This window comes from Macrobrachium rosenbergii, chromosome 21 (genome assembly GCF_040412425.1).
Source record: "Macrobrachium rosenbergii isolate ZJJX-2024 chromosome 21, ASM4041242v1, whole genome shotgun sequence".
Classification (NCBI taxonomy): domain Eukaryota; kingdom Metazoa; phylum Arthropoda; class Malacostraca; order Decapoda; family Palaemonidae; genus Macrobrachium; species Macrobrachium rosenbergii.
The window spans coordinates 18,835,644-18,850,643 of record NC_089761.1 but is presented as its reverse complement, the minus strand read 5'-3'; the positions used below and the strand labels follow the sequence as shown (position 1 = coordinate 18,850,643).

The window sequence follows — 15,000 nt, the reverse complement described above, 5'->3', positions numbered from 1 at the left end:
GATTATAACGGCGGTAAAAAAAAATACTGTGACCAAATCTTTGACGTTCCAAGCAAAAACAAGTAAAAAATGCGCCGAAGTTTCCTCGGCGGAATCGAGTTTTCTGTACTGTGTATAATCAAGGCCTCCGAAAACAGATGTCTCTTTCGCTGGTCTTGGTATAATGCTGTATGAGCCGCGGCCCATGAAACTTGAACCATGGCCTGGTGGTGGCCAGTCCTATATCGTTGCCAGACCCACGATTATGGCAAACTTTAACACTACATCAAATAAAAACTGAGGCTAGGGGGCTGCAATTCGGTATGTTTGATGACTGGAGGGTGGATGATCAACATACCAATTTGCATCCCTCTAGCCTCAGTAGTTTTTAAGATCTGAGGGCGGACAGAAAAAGTGCGGACAAAAAATAGTGCGGACTGACAAACAAGGCCGGCACAATAGTTTTCTTTTACAGAAAACTAAAAATAAAACATACTGCAGTGTTTAAAGAAAATTACAGCATTCATTAGAAGTTTACGAAAATAACGCTGTAACTTAATGTGCCGTATTTACAGACGAGATAACAGCCCACGGGAATACTACAAACATTTAGAGACAACAAATGGTATGAGCACTGGAGAAAATACTAAATAGTTGATTTACAGCAAGGATACTTTATCTGCTGACAGATTTACAATACACGAAATGCTTTAACATTAGAATAAAATGTTTACATAAAAATTACATTGATTAAAGAGTGGAAGTTATAACATAAAAAAAGGAAAAAATTAAAATTTTAAGGTAATTTAAGACGAAGTTTTAACAAAAAACAATTTAGGGAAAAAATTAAAAATCTAAGGTAATTCCAGAGAAGTAGTTTCAACAGAAAACCATAATTTAATGAAAGGCTGAAAAACTAAAGACAAAAGATAACTCAATACTGAAGGTCTTCGAGATATACTGTAGATAGGAATTAGAATATTTAAGAACATCTTAAACAAAACTGATGTAACAAAGTACAGAAAGGTATACAAAAAGACACTGTAGCTGACGATTTCGGTCATTAACAGAAAAATAACTGACTACTACAATAATTAAAGAAAAATACTGTTAATGACTACTAGAAAATTTGAGAAGTTACTGTAGCTGTAACTATTTTCAGATAAAAACGATCTACATTATAATTAAGAATATAATCCACTGAAGGCCAGAGAATATAAAGTATTAACTGAAAATAGAAAAAGATGCAAAATGCTTTTACTGTAGAATTCAGCAACTAAAATATCATTAAAAGGGAAAATACCATTTCTTCAGAGCAAAATTATCATACCGAAAACTGGATGGTTGAAAGAAAGGCATCTTGGGTACATAAGGCAATTTTTGTGTTGACTGAAACCTCAAGATAAGATGTGAGTTACAGAAAATGTATAACAAGAGACTGAAGCATTTGGAGTACTTCTGCTATACACTGGCAAGAAATAAACTGCAAATAAAGACTAAGGTTTTAAATCATTAATGAATACTGGAAATTTAAAAGAGAACAGTACGTGAGCTCTGAACAGTTTTACAGAAAATAGAAGCATTAAAAAAATTGAGAAGAGGATTGAAATAACTGAACACTACTTTGGGCCATGCCACCCAGTAAGTGTTTGAAACTTATAAACACATACATATAAGCAGTGTATACAATGTACATACACATACTTCATACGTACATATATACTGTATATACACATTTATACAATATATATACATATACACATATACCGGTATACATATACATATAGTATACATATACATATATACACATACATAGACATATATACATCCATATATAAACAAATATATCCATATATATACATATATATACCCATACATATATACATATATATACCCATACATATATACATATATATACCCATACATATATACATATATATACTGTATATATACTTATATATAATATATATATATACATATTTATACATATATATATACATATATACATTTCATATTTATACTCATACATACAGTACATGTATACATATGTATATATATTCATGTATGTATATATTTATATAATTCTATGTAAATAATATATATAATATATAAACATATACAGTATACACATACATATATACATATATGAGTGAGGCCCCAAAATTCACGAGAAAAACACAGCTAGTGAGGGCAATTAGAATTCAGCAAAGCAAGACCATACATGACTGGAAAAAATTCCCCGCCATCACCCCCAAAAAAACGCTATGGTGTATAAATGTCTTGCATCATTTAGTACTGGGCGTTCGTTGTACATTCGACATTTATAAATGGTTATATAATGAAATAGAGTATTTACTACAGACATAAAAATTTAATGAAGACTTAAGCTTCCTTTAGGTATCTGAAATGCATATTAAATATAACAAATATTACTCATATATACATGTGTTTGCTAAAGACAAATTTTTGTCTTCAGTAAGATAATCGTTACAGTCTGATTCCCTTTGATTATGAAGAGATATTAAAGTCTTTCAACGTCGTAGTAGTAGTAGTAGTAGTAATAACGCAGTTCAAAAACTGTGCATCCATCATTCTACGCTATAACTCCTTAGGGCATAGGTTAACACAGTCTTTGTGGATGACAAAGTGGAAAAGAATCTAGTGTAGCGAAACACACACACACACACAACACACACACACACACACACACACAACACACACATATATATATATATATATATATATATATATATATATATATATATATATAAAATTATAAATTACATACATAAAATGTAGAATGGAAGATAAGTTGATTTTTCCATGAACTGTCAGGAAAGAAGAGAAGAATAAGTCCTAGAAAGACCACGATAGGTGGAGTCAAATAAAGGTATTGTAATCTAATATCTAATGAAATTGTTGACCCGTCCATTGCATGAAAAGGGGTTTGACGTATTGGCGGTGAGGGTATTTTGTAGTTAGGGTATGTGAGACACTAATGTTATGGAAAAAGTCTGCACAGGGGATTCACTCACGATTCAGCAGTGTTGGCGTGAATGCGGTAACGTCCATTGCAAGTTCTTTGTATGGAACCATTCCCATCATGAGAAACTCGATATAACTATACATTTACATTATACATATATATATAATTATATAATTATATATATATATATACAATTATATATGTAATTATACAATTATATAATTATATAGACATACATGAATATAAAAACAAATGAACCACGTAATATTTTCTAAAACTTTAGAAATCGTGAAATTTGTGAGGTGGCAACAAAATCTTGATTCACTTTAGGTTTTAAGACACTAATCTACAACAACCCGAGTTGGTTTTCACGATACCTATAAACATTGATTACACAAACAAACAGACACAATCTTACCTAAATTCGAGTAGGTCAACAGGAGTATGACTGACACGGATAATGGCCGTAAAAATCATACATTTTATTTGTCTAAAATTAAAAACTGTATCCGAAGAGTCTCACTTATCGTCAACCTTCGCCCACCACAACTTCAGAAACACTAAATTCTGTTCTTCCAGCTTTCATTTTTTTAAGGCTACCCATTACGGTACCTCTGGTCATTACGATAACAACCAGTTACGTCCCTAACTGCTGTCAAGAATGCATATTCTTTAAAACCTTTGTAACAACGTGGTTTAAAGTAGATATTGTCATTTTTCTTTGTTATTACCCTTATTGCTTTTACGTCAGATCTTCCCTTCACCTAGTTATAAGTGAAATGACTCACCTCTCATTTATTTATTTATTTATTTATATATTTATTTTTTTTTTACTTATTTCCTTTCTGCAAGCTGGCGGCGAAACGATATGTGAAAGGATAAGTTTTCAGCCCGGATATTGATCTTTTGTAAACTTTTGGTATGTTCCATCTGTAAACAAATACATTACGGAAAGATTCATTTTTTACTTACATAAATGTTAAGTAATGTAATTTCACACAGGATGATGGAAAAGACCTGCGATAAGACACGTCTATTTTATTAATATTCTTAGTTTGCACAATCATAAATTTCCAGATACAGTAACAACAATAGCATCTGTAACTTTTTCATGTGTATTTTTCCATCTTCGAGTATATAGAGTAAAATTACCAAAATTAGGTCCATATGACCCTTGCATCTTTTAATTTTATGTTATGAATGTTAACTCATTCACAAATGTATATGCATCTACCTTTTCTATATATATATATATATATATATATATATATATAATATATATATATATATATATATAATATATATATATATATATATATATATATATATATATATATCTTCTGTATATATGACTATTTATCACATCACCGTGATTTATACAATCAGCTTCCTTTAATATCTCACTCTATAGTAATATATTTTCTATATGTTACCGAAGAATTTTTGATAATAAGTCCACCGTCCCGTGAGATTCGAACCAGCGACGGACAGGAATCAGGACTACAGTGACACACTAACCAGTTGTCATAGAAAATATATTACTTCCGAACGAATTGGATATTAAAGGACGTTTGTAGCTTTTCAATCGTGTGTGTGTGTGTGTGTGTGTGTGTGTGTGTGTGTGTGTGTTTTAAGGAGATTTGCATCTCCCGTCCGGGAATTTATAAATGTACCACATATCTAATCTAAACATTTCAAGTTACAACGATTACATCATTTATCTATATCTATCTATATATACATATATATATACATATATATATATATATATATATATATATATATATATATATATATATATAAAATTACACGATATGTGCTTATGTGTATTATTGCAATGTTCGGGTAACAATTCTCTCTCTCTCTCTCTCTCTCTCTCTCTCTCTCTCTCTCTCTCTCTCTCTCTCTCTCTCATGTGCATGCGTACATGTGTGCGCCCCTTTAAAATTTCCACGACGTCCAACTCTCGAAATTGCCAAATAACTTCACTAAAAGCAACGGTGTTGTCAACTTAGTGGATCTAATTTACATCGAGACTTTAGCCTCATGCCGTGGCACTGCCTGTGACCCGCTTAAGAGGCACTGTGACAGTGCCATCTATTGTCTCCCGGGAAGAGAATAACTGAGTGGTCTGATGCCGCTTATCTCGGGAACTTATCCTTCCCCTGAATGTACCACTTTGCAACAAGCTGTTTGAATTCTTTGCCGTCGTTCATTGAGGAAAATAAACGCGACTTCTTTGAAGACCAGAGACTCTATAATTATTATTATTATTATTATTATTATTATTATTATTATTATTATTATTATTATTATTATTATTATTATGCAGATACAATAAATACAATGGGAAGATAAATAATAAAATGTAAAAGTTACTTTAATACTGATAATTTTTATAATACTATATCAAAGGTGATAAGGACACCGTTTCATAATCAATGACAACGATAAATTCACCTACCGTTATTGCATTTATAGATGATGTGGTTTATAATTGGTTTTTACATTATAATGAAAGTTTAAATAAACGTTGACCCTATTTTTATTATTAATCCTTACTTTTTTTAATTAAACATTATGTCATTGGCTGTTTATTTTGAGCTCCCGGGTCAAAAAACAGGTAAAGGTTATGAGTAATGTACTAGTTAAAAGACGATTTTTCGAATAAAGTACTTTCCAAAAGCGTCATGCGTCGACTTGTTTACTTTTTAAGCTTATTTGTAAAAAAGTCTGTTCGTGTTTATGAGGCAACTGATTGCGGCCAGGGATCAGATGAGGTTTGTTCATGGAGAAACTAATATATAAATTTCATTTTTGAAGTTCACTCGTTTTTTCGTGAGAAGTACAATGTGTTACGATTTCATTTATTTTATCATTATTTATCATTTAGTGCGCCATCGAAAGATCACGAAAAATTAGAAATACATCGACGATTTTCTGATAAAATAATATTCAATCGACACTGCAATAACGAAAGCATTAACTCTTAATATGAACTTTTCCTAAGAAAATGCAGTATTTGTTGAAAGTAAAACGTTTTATTTGAAAAACCAATTCCGACAGATATTTCCATCTCAAATTACATTTCTCATTTCGTCGGTCTCTTTGACAGAATGGTCAAGGATTTAGATCCTGGTATGATGTCACAGCTTCATCATTGGTTGAGAGGTTTGTAAACCCTTCTGTCTGCACCGTCAAAAACACATTGTTTTTCGTTCATTCAGTGCATACATAAATTCATCTTTGAAACTACCGGCTTACCATTTACACCAGATCATTCCCCAATCCACCCTGCTATGAAAGTCTCTCTCTCTCTCTCCCTCTCTCTCTCTCTCTCTCTCTCTCTCTCTCTTCATAAATGTCTATGGGCCTCGCTTTCGACGTCGTACCCCATAATACCTCTAGATCCTTGAAAAGACATCTTCAATACGCCCAGTACTACAACTGGCGAGCCTCGCTCTCTGTCCCACCTACCAGACCAGATATATGGGTTTGGAATGTCCAGCCGCGTCAGCCCAGCGCCACCCATCGGCGGGCCGAGAACAACAAAAGCCAAAAGGGCAGCGGCGGCGGAATCCGATCCTCCTCGTAACACGGAGTCTGTGGTGTCGGATCCCTTGTGGGGTCGGCCCGGCTGGTAATGTTGTGGAGCCTATTATGTCACGGCTTTCACAACATCGCTAACTCATCCCGAAGAGGCCGGCGCCCTTTTGGAAGGGCCTTTTCGCTGCTGATTAGATAATAAAGATAAAAACAGAAACGAGCAGTTCCATTATGTTCTCAGGAAGAGAGATGAGAGGCGTTACGCTGTGAGAGAGAGAGAGAGAGAGAGAGAGAGAGAGAGAGAAAAGTTGGGTTTAATAATATGATAGGGAACTAGTTACTATTATCTAGTAAGAGTCTTCTTAAGAGAGGAAATGATATGTCGTTTTATCACAGCGACAAAGAAGTATATACTAAGAGAGAGAGAGAGAGAGATTCATATCAAGTTTAATAATATAATACAAAATCAGCTACTATTATCTAGTCAGATAGAAACAGAAAATTATTGGTTTTTGTACATAGTGACACGGAAGAGAGAGAGAGAGAGAGAGAGAGAGAGAGAGAGAGAGAGAGAGAGAGAGGCAGTCAAAAGTACTTAAAATCTCAAACAGATGCTATACGAGTCTGCAAAGTTATAAGTGACCTTTTTTACAGCATCATAAAAGATAACGATATTTAAGTACTGATACATTCAGCGGCAAACTAATTAAGATTGCAAAGTGATTAGAATATATATTACTTAATTCCTTCTGATAATTAGTTAATTTTATTGCAAGCTTTCACCGCTTAATATACTGCATCTATTTATAAAAGACTTGTCTTAATTTGCATCGACCATGAACGAATTTACGGACTACCATTCGCGTAGCTAATGTTTTTAGTTATGAATTTATAATAACAAAATACAATTACGATATACAAAGCAAAATGAAAAAATACATAACAGATATATTAATAATAATAATATATGTAATAATATATATATATATATATATATATATATATATAACATATATATATATATATATATATATATATATATATATACTATATATATAACTCAAAGGATTCTCATTTCTTACTTCAACGACAAGGTAACGCATTAATTAGTCTTCTGTGCGTGTGCTTTTGTGAAATAACGAGCGTTAACATATCACAGGAAATCAATAAAATATATAATGATTGAATATAAAATTCGGGCCAAAGGCCAAGCGCTGGAAGAGAAATTGAAAATAAGGAGGTTTGACAGGTGTAACAAGAGGAAAACCTCGCAGATGCACTATGAAACAATTGTTAGAGTGGGTGGAAAGTCAGGTGGAAGAAAGAACATTTGAACGGAGGTACAGTAAAAAGAATGAAAGAGGTTGCAGCTAGGGGCCGAAGGGACGCTGCTAAGACCCTTAAGTAATGCCTACAGTGCAATGCGTGAGGTGCACTGACGGCACTACCCCCCTACGGGGCGTTTATATATACATATACATATATATATATATATATATATATATATATATATATATATATATATATATACACATATATATACATACATATATATATATATATATATGGTTTATATAGATTCTGATGAAAAAAGTTTAATTTTTCACATATTTTATAAAAGTCAAACTTTTTCATCATAATATACTATTTATATATATATATATATATATATATATATATGTGTGTGTATATATATATATATATATATATATGTGTGTGTGTGTGTGTATCTATACAATGTATGAACATGTTTGTACACATACATGAGCTGTCTAAAATTAGGAAGACATATCACACAGCACAGCTTGCAAGCTATTATTTTGATTAAATAAATAGCTATATTATACTGCAAGATTTTCTTTGATATTTATCATTTTTACCTAGTGCCATTATTAATTAAATTCTTAATATCATGTGTACTGAAGCGAATAAGGATATCCTCCATGAATATGCTCTTGGGTTAAAATATATTAAGTATTTCACGAAAAGCTTTTATGTCCTGCTTAGCATTATTATTATTATCATCATTATTATTATTATTATTATTATTATTATTATTATTATTATTATTATTATTATTATTATTATTCACCTATTGGATACTGATTATTAGTGATTATATTATGATGTTAACAGCGATCAACGATTCCAGATAAATAATAGAATTATACACTTATTATTATCATTCATGGTGGAGTTCCTTATTTCTTCTTGTTTCATACACTCGTAATATTTTAATGACACACGGCTTATTTTTGCAATACCGAGGACCTTGACCAGATTTTCATGGGCAAAGGCACTTTTCGTTGCCAAAAAAATATAACCTACGGGTAAACTACTGATTATTTAAAAGTTACATTCCGGATGCTACAAAATAAACTAAAGATCCTGTAAATCGGTTAATGAAAAATAATGCAGTTTTAGCAACCCCATCCCCGTTTCAAAAATAACATGTGACCCAGTTCGAAAGAAAAAAAAAAAGTGTACCAAACAGAATTTTTGTAAAGGTACCAAACTATTCGTTAGTAATGGGAAATAACCTGAACGAGGAGATTTTGAGTTGTTCTCAATGGTCTGACATTTATAACTACAGCGATTTTGGCTGAAATGCTTTGAAGTGCGAGTATAGATCAGAAACGTGATTATATATCCTGTTAAGAAAGTATTGGCTTGGACTGAAGAAAGCTTACTGAAAGCCAAACTTTTATGGCCTACTGGGAAACAAATACTAATTGAAGCAAAGAAAGATTTTTCTTCTAAGGAAAATAAAGTTCAAATAATTTTTTTTATTTATTTGTATGGAGTTAATTTTATTATGACATCTGTAGAGTGCTGTTTTGAAAATACTCATGTGAGCCATGGAAGCCTATTTTGGTAATGTCTTTATGACAAGCCTATCTATTGCATCAGTAATTGGAAGAACTGATATCAAATTATGTTGGCCTTAGGCCACGGAGTCTCGCTCATTCGAGCAGCCCATAAGCGTTGCACCTGACAGTGTCTTGAGTAACTAATCTAAGTATAATATATAAACAGTACACATATGTAGAACTTTAAATGCTGTTTAATACTTAATTCTTCTCCATATATTACATAATTATACAAGTGAGTTAAAAAAAAAAAAAACTGAGTTAAGGTGAAAAAACGATAAAAATCCAACAACTGGCAACTTCTTCATGAATATAAGGAAACATTTAAAAAATAATGTTATTTACGAAAAACAAATGTAGAGAGAGAGACTGAGACGAGAAAAACAAAAATGTATGGAGAGAGAGAGAGAGAGAGAGAGAGAGAGAGAGAGAGAGAGAGAGAGAGAAGCACATAAAGAGACACACTCCGACACCGACTGATAAAAAGCGTTTGGCTCGAGGAGTTGCCACCTCTTCTTTATCAGAGCTTCACTCAGCAATGGAGTGATGATGTCCATGAGGGCACCATCTCTCTTCAGAGAACCCTCCCTCCTTCAGGAGTGTTTAAGGGGATTTTTCCCACACCCATGGCCGAGTATTTTTCGCCTTAGTTTAAATAACATTTCACCTGGACTAAACTTATTATGACAATTAAAGATGGAGCATTTTCTCTCTCTCTCTCTCTCTCTCTCTCTCTCTCTCTCTCTCTCTCTCTCACAGTTAAAGCCATTTACCTCCTACCAGACTGCCAAATCGAACCCAAACAAACCATAAACATGAAGGCTGATAATGGCTCCGGGGAAAAGTATATCGAATCACATAATTGACAAATACCATTAACGCAATCTTTCTAAACACTCTCCCACGCATCCTTTTCACACTATTACTACTACTACTACCACAGCCCCTCCTCCTCCTCCTCCCCCTCCTCCTCCTCCTTCCCCGCCTCCTCACTCTCATCCTCATCCCATTTCTCATTAGATAATACCTCACATGCATCTATGTTAGGGTCCAGATTTTCTTTTATCAGACAAGAGAGGAGGTGGAATGGGCCTCGCCATAAGGTGCCTGAGGACACACGCAGGTCACACAGACAAATCACGAGCCTCATACACGTATACACGCGCGCACGCTCGCATGCATGCACGTCAAATGCACTTACAACCATTCCCAAACATACAATTATAAATACTATATATATAAATATATGTGTATATGTATATGTACATGTATGTACGTATATATATATATATATATATATATATATATATATATATATATATATATATATAAAATATATATATATATATATATATATATATATATATATATATATATATATATATATATATATTATATATTATATATATATGTTCTACAATACTGTATCGTTTTACAACTTTCCTATCTGACTTTATGAGAGTAACAATAAAGTTTCAACTTTTTTTTCTTATCAAGCCCAAGTTGATAACTTTTCTCAGTAACTGTTAATATTACTTAATCTGATCAAACAGAGAGAGAGAGAGAGAGAGAGAGAGAGAGAGAGAGAGAGAGAGAGAGAGAGAGAGAGGGCGGAAACTGATATAAGGGATTGCCAAATGCCTGCTTGTAGTGTTTAGAAACGTGCCTAAGGTCCACATGTCCCATGCAAGACGCAAGAGAAGAATAATAAAATTTCATGATACAAATACAAATGATTATTTTGGCCTACCATAACGTATTCATAGTTATAATATAAAGTCAAGACACGGGTGTTTGTGTCTATAAGTTGTGTACGTGCGCGTGTGTATGAGAGAGAGAGAGAGAGAGAGAGAGAGAGAGAGAGAGAGAGAGAGAGAGAGAGAGAGAATCGTTAACAGTGTTAACAGAATTCCTTCATATTACAAGCTACCACATATATATGCAAAAGGAATTATCCCCACAGTGCCATCTTATGTCACAAAGAACGAATCCATATTTAGTTATTTTGTTTTGATGAAACAGAACAACAGAGGGAAAAAAAAAATCAAATTTACTGGAAATTGTTGCATGAACAATTAAATAAGCTCATAGTCAGGAAGTTAAAAAAAAATTCTTTGCAAATAATGCTGTGCTTGATCTCATCCACGGCTATATATCAATACGGAAATCGAATTTACTATTATGCTTGTACATGCAAGACTTTAGATACTATATATAGGGATTTTTGCTCTCGACGATAAGAGTTTGACGACTTTAATTGCAGTTTCTATGCCATTTCTCATCCTGGCTGAAACCCACCACGGTTGACTAGCTCCCAGATACATAATCCACCGTTTGAATGAATAGATGTAGGCCCAAATGTGTTTTTCAGGAAGTTCGTCCAGGTCATTCTTCCTCAGGTGAGATCGATTTTGGGGAGCACAGAGGAGAGGCAATTTTGGATCTACTATATAACAGAGGCCAATATATATATATATATATATATATATATATATATATATATATATATATATATATATATATATTATATATATACAAACATATATATATTTATATATATATATATATATATATATATATATATATATATACATATATATAAATTATGTGAGTGTGTTATAAGAATATGAATATATATATATATGATCACTTATTCATGATGCACATAATGTTATAACTAGCGTGATGACCCAGTCCACATAAAACTAAAGGCCTGCTCTAATGTTATAACTCTCTGAGTGACTCTCCTCTAAAACTAAAAAGGTGCCACTCTCTCTCTCTCTCTCTCTCTTTATCAATACCATCTGCCGATAGGATTACACCAAATACAAGTCACCATCAACAATGTCACTCTTTTACTCTCTCTGTATGTGTCTATGTGCTCCTTCCACATCCAAGTTAATCTACTGGGATAAATGGAGGGATAAATGGGATCATCCCGGGAAGTTGATGATACGGACGATAATTTCCATTAACTCATCCCAGCGCTGTCTCAAGGGGACTCTTCCCTCGTCCGCCATGTTCAACCTTATCTCCGGCGACAATCTGTTTCCATACGGGGGAGCCATTGACGCTCTCTCTCTCTCTCTCTCTCTCTCTTATCCGCGATGTGCTTGAATGTTGTCATGTAGGCCTACTGTTACAGTATTTAACGTATAACTGAATTTCTCTCTTTCGCTGTCTTTCCAGATGAATAAATGTGAACAACGCTGACTAAAGAGGTGAACAGTCCTCTTTATAAAACAATTAATGGTATTCTAATGAGGGATTTATTTGTATCTGTTTACCCCTCACTTAATTCACCGTATAATAGCCGTTGAACTCCTCGAATTCCCCTCAGGACAATTTTCCCTCCGTCCCCCTGCGGCGTCGATCGCCTCTCGTTCTCCCCTCGATCGTTTCATCTCCCGCGTAAACTGGCGCTTACACAAAGAGACAGTCGGAAACAACAGTCACGCCGCCATTGAGCGGGTAATTGAGCCTAATTGACTGTCGGGTGATACATTACGCGCGTAGATAAAGGCTCTATTGTGTTAGGTGGTCCCAACTGTAACCCCTACCCTCCCTCTTGTACGCGCATCAGCGCCGAATCTGCCCAGTCAATGGGGCGTTTTATACCATTCTGACTTCAAGCAGACGATGTCCATATGCTTTGAAAGTATTACCTTCGCTACCTGCAAAAAATTAAAAGACAATGAATTTTACACCGACTAGGCCTATCGGATACGAGGTCCGACTTAGTAGCACTGCGTCAACGCCTACTGTTATTGTCGGGAGGAACAAACAGATGAGCCTCTGCGTGCGTGTTGTGGCAGACTGGAAACGGCTTATTGGCTCTGATTATTTCCATCGTTGGCGAACTTCTGTCGTCTCTGTTGAAGCAGAGATTACAGCGAATTACGGAGTGTATTACAAGAGAGAGAGAGAGAGAGAGAGAGAGAGAGAGAGAGAGAGAGAGAGAGAGAGAGAGAGAGAGAGTCCTTCAATATCCTAATCGTGTCAACTCTTCTTATTCGGTTTTAATATGGAAACGAGCATACTCGTCAAAATAATATATCTACTGAATTTAACTGCATTTTAGAAATTATATTGAACTTATCGAAGAGGAATTTCATTTTGCTATACTTTTTTCCTCATATAAATGACACGCATATTACACATATTACGCATATTTAATAAAAAAAAATCTGCAAAAGAAATTAAATTTTAAAAATTACCCGCGGCATCGCTCAAGTTAATTGGTTTATTTGATTCAGTTTAGCTTTTTCATATACATACATAGACATGAAATATATATATATATATATATATATATATATATATATATATATATATATATATATATATATATATATGTATATATATATATATATAAAATATATATATATATATATATATATATATATTATATATATATATATATTATTATACATATATATATATATACATACATACATACATATATATATATATATATATATATATATATATATATATATATATATATATATATATATATAACGATGAAGAGAGAGAGAGAGAGAGAGAGAGAGAGAGAGAGAGAGAGAGAGAAGAATCTTTCCGAGAAGACTAATGAGCCATGTTTAGGTGGTTAATGGGTGTGGGTGGGCTGGGGATGGTGTGACAGAGATGAACTTATTAGGAGGAATCTGTGTGGGCGTGGGAATGGCGTGCTCGTCCAAGCTACCGACCCTTTAAGCACCCTATCTTATTTTCCACAACATTTATTTATCTGTTCGCTCATCAGAGCCCTTTCACTATCTCATTCGTGCGCGTTCGTACGTGCATACGCGCATACATATACATTCGCTCATACATTATACATGTATATATATATATATATATATATATATATATATATATATATATATATATATATATATATATAATATTCTGTATATGTAAATATATACATATATATATACACACACACACACACATATATATATATATATATATATAGAGAGAGAGAGAGAGAGAGAGAGAGAGAGAGAGAGAGAGAGAGAGAGAGAGAGAGAGAGAGAGAGAGAAGAGGAACCTTACCGTAAATTAATAATAAACAAGGGCTATTCTCTTTCATTTACTGTTTTGAACTTGAAGAAACACGATACAGTTCTGAGAACTTACAAACTTCAAGAACTTTTCTTTATGAACCAAATACAATCATGAACTATTACTTTCCCGCGGCTACTGACGAGGTTCCATAACTTATTAACATATTTTCCTTTCGTCTATAATTTCGTCTATATGCCATCATGTGCATCTTTACTCAAGTATAATCCGTGTTTACTTTCCTAATACATCAAAACCTGACTGTAAGCATTGCTGGAAAAATACTTCAAAGTAGGCTGAATTTTCATAACGTTTATGTTTGACTGAAAACGGAAACCAAAAGCTATAATAATCAACCACATCTGCTATCTATGCTAACATTCAATGCTTCATCTTCCTATTTACTATTTTCCCCCCACACTTCTCATGCTCAGACTTCCCTTACAGTTGTCTTTCACACACAAACACTATTTTACTAGTCTGTAATTTCTTCTCACTACCCTCAATCTGTAAAGCACTGACTGCAAACATTATCCACTCAACACT

At 33.4% G+C, this 15,000-nt stretch overlaps 1 protein-coding gene across 3 annotated transcripts in view; it reads right to left on the bottom strand.

Moving 5' to 3' along the window:
* LOC136849747 (glutamate receptor 1-like) overlaps window positions 1-15,000 on the bottom strand; it is a 330,227-nt gene that overhangs the window by 252,192 nt on the left and 63,035 nt on the right. The window contains exon 1 of one of the 3 annotated variants that reach the window (XM_067123137.1): window positions 3,384-3,530. The exons of the other annotated variants lie outside the window; for them this stretch is intronic. The gene's annotated coding sequence lies outside the window, so the exon portion shown is untranslated. Of the gene's footprint in view, window positions 1-3,383; window positions 3,531-15,000 lie in introns of those variants that run through there. 3 annotated transcript variants of the gene reach the window in all.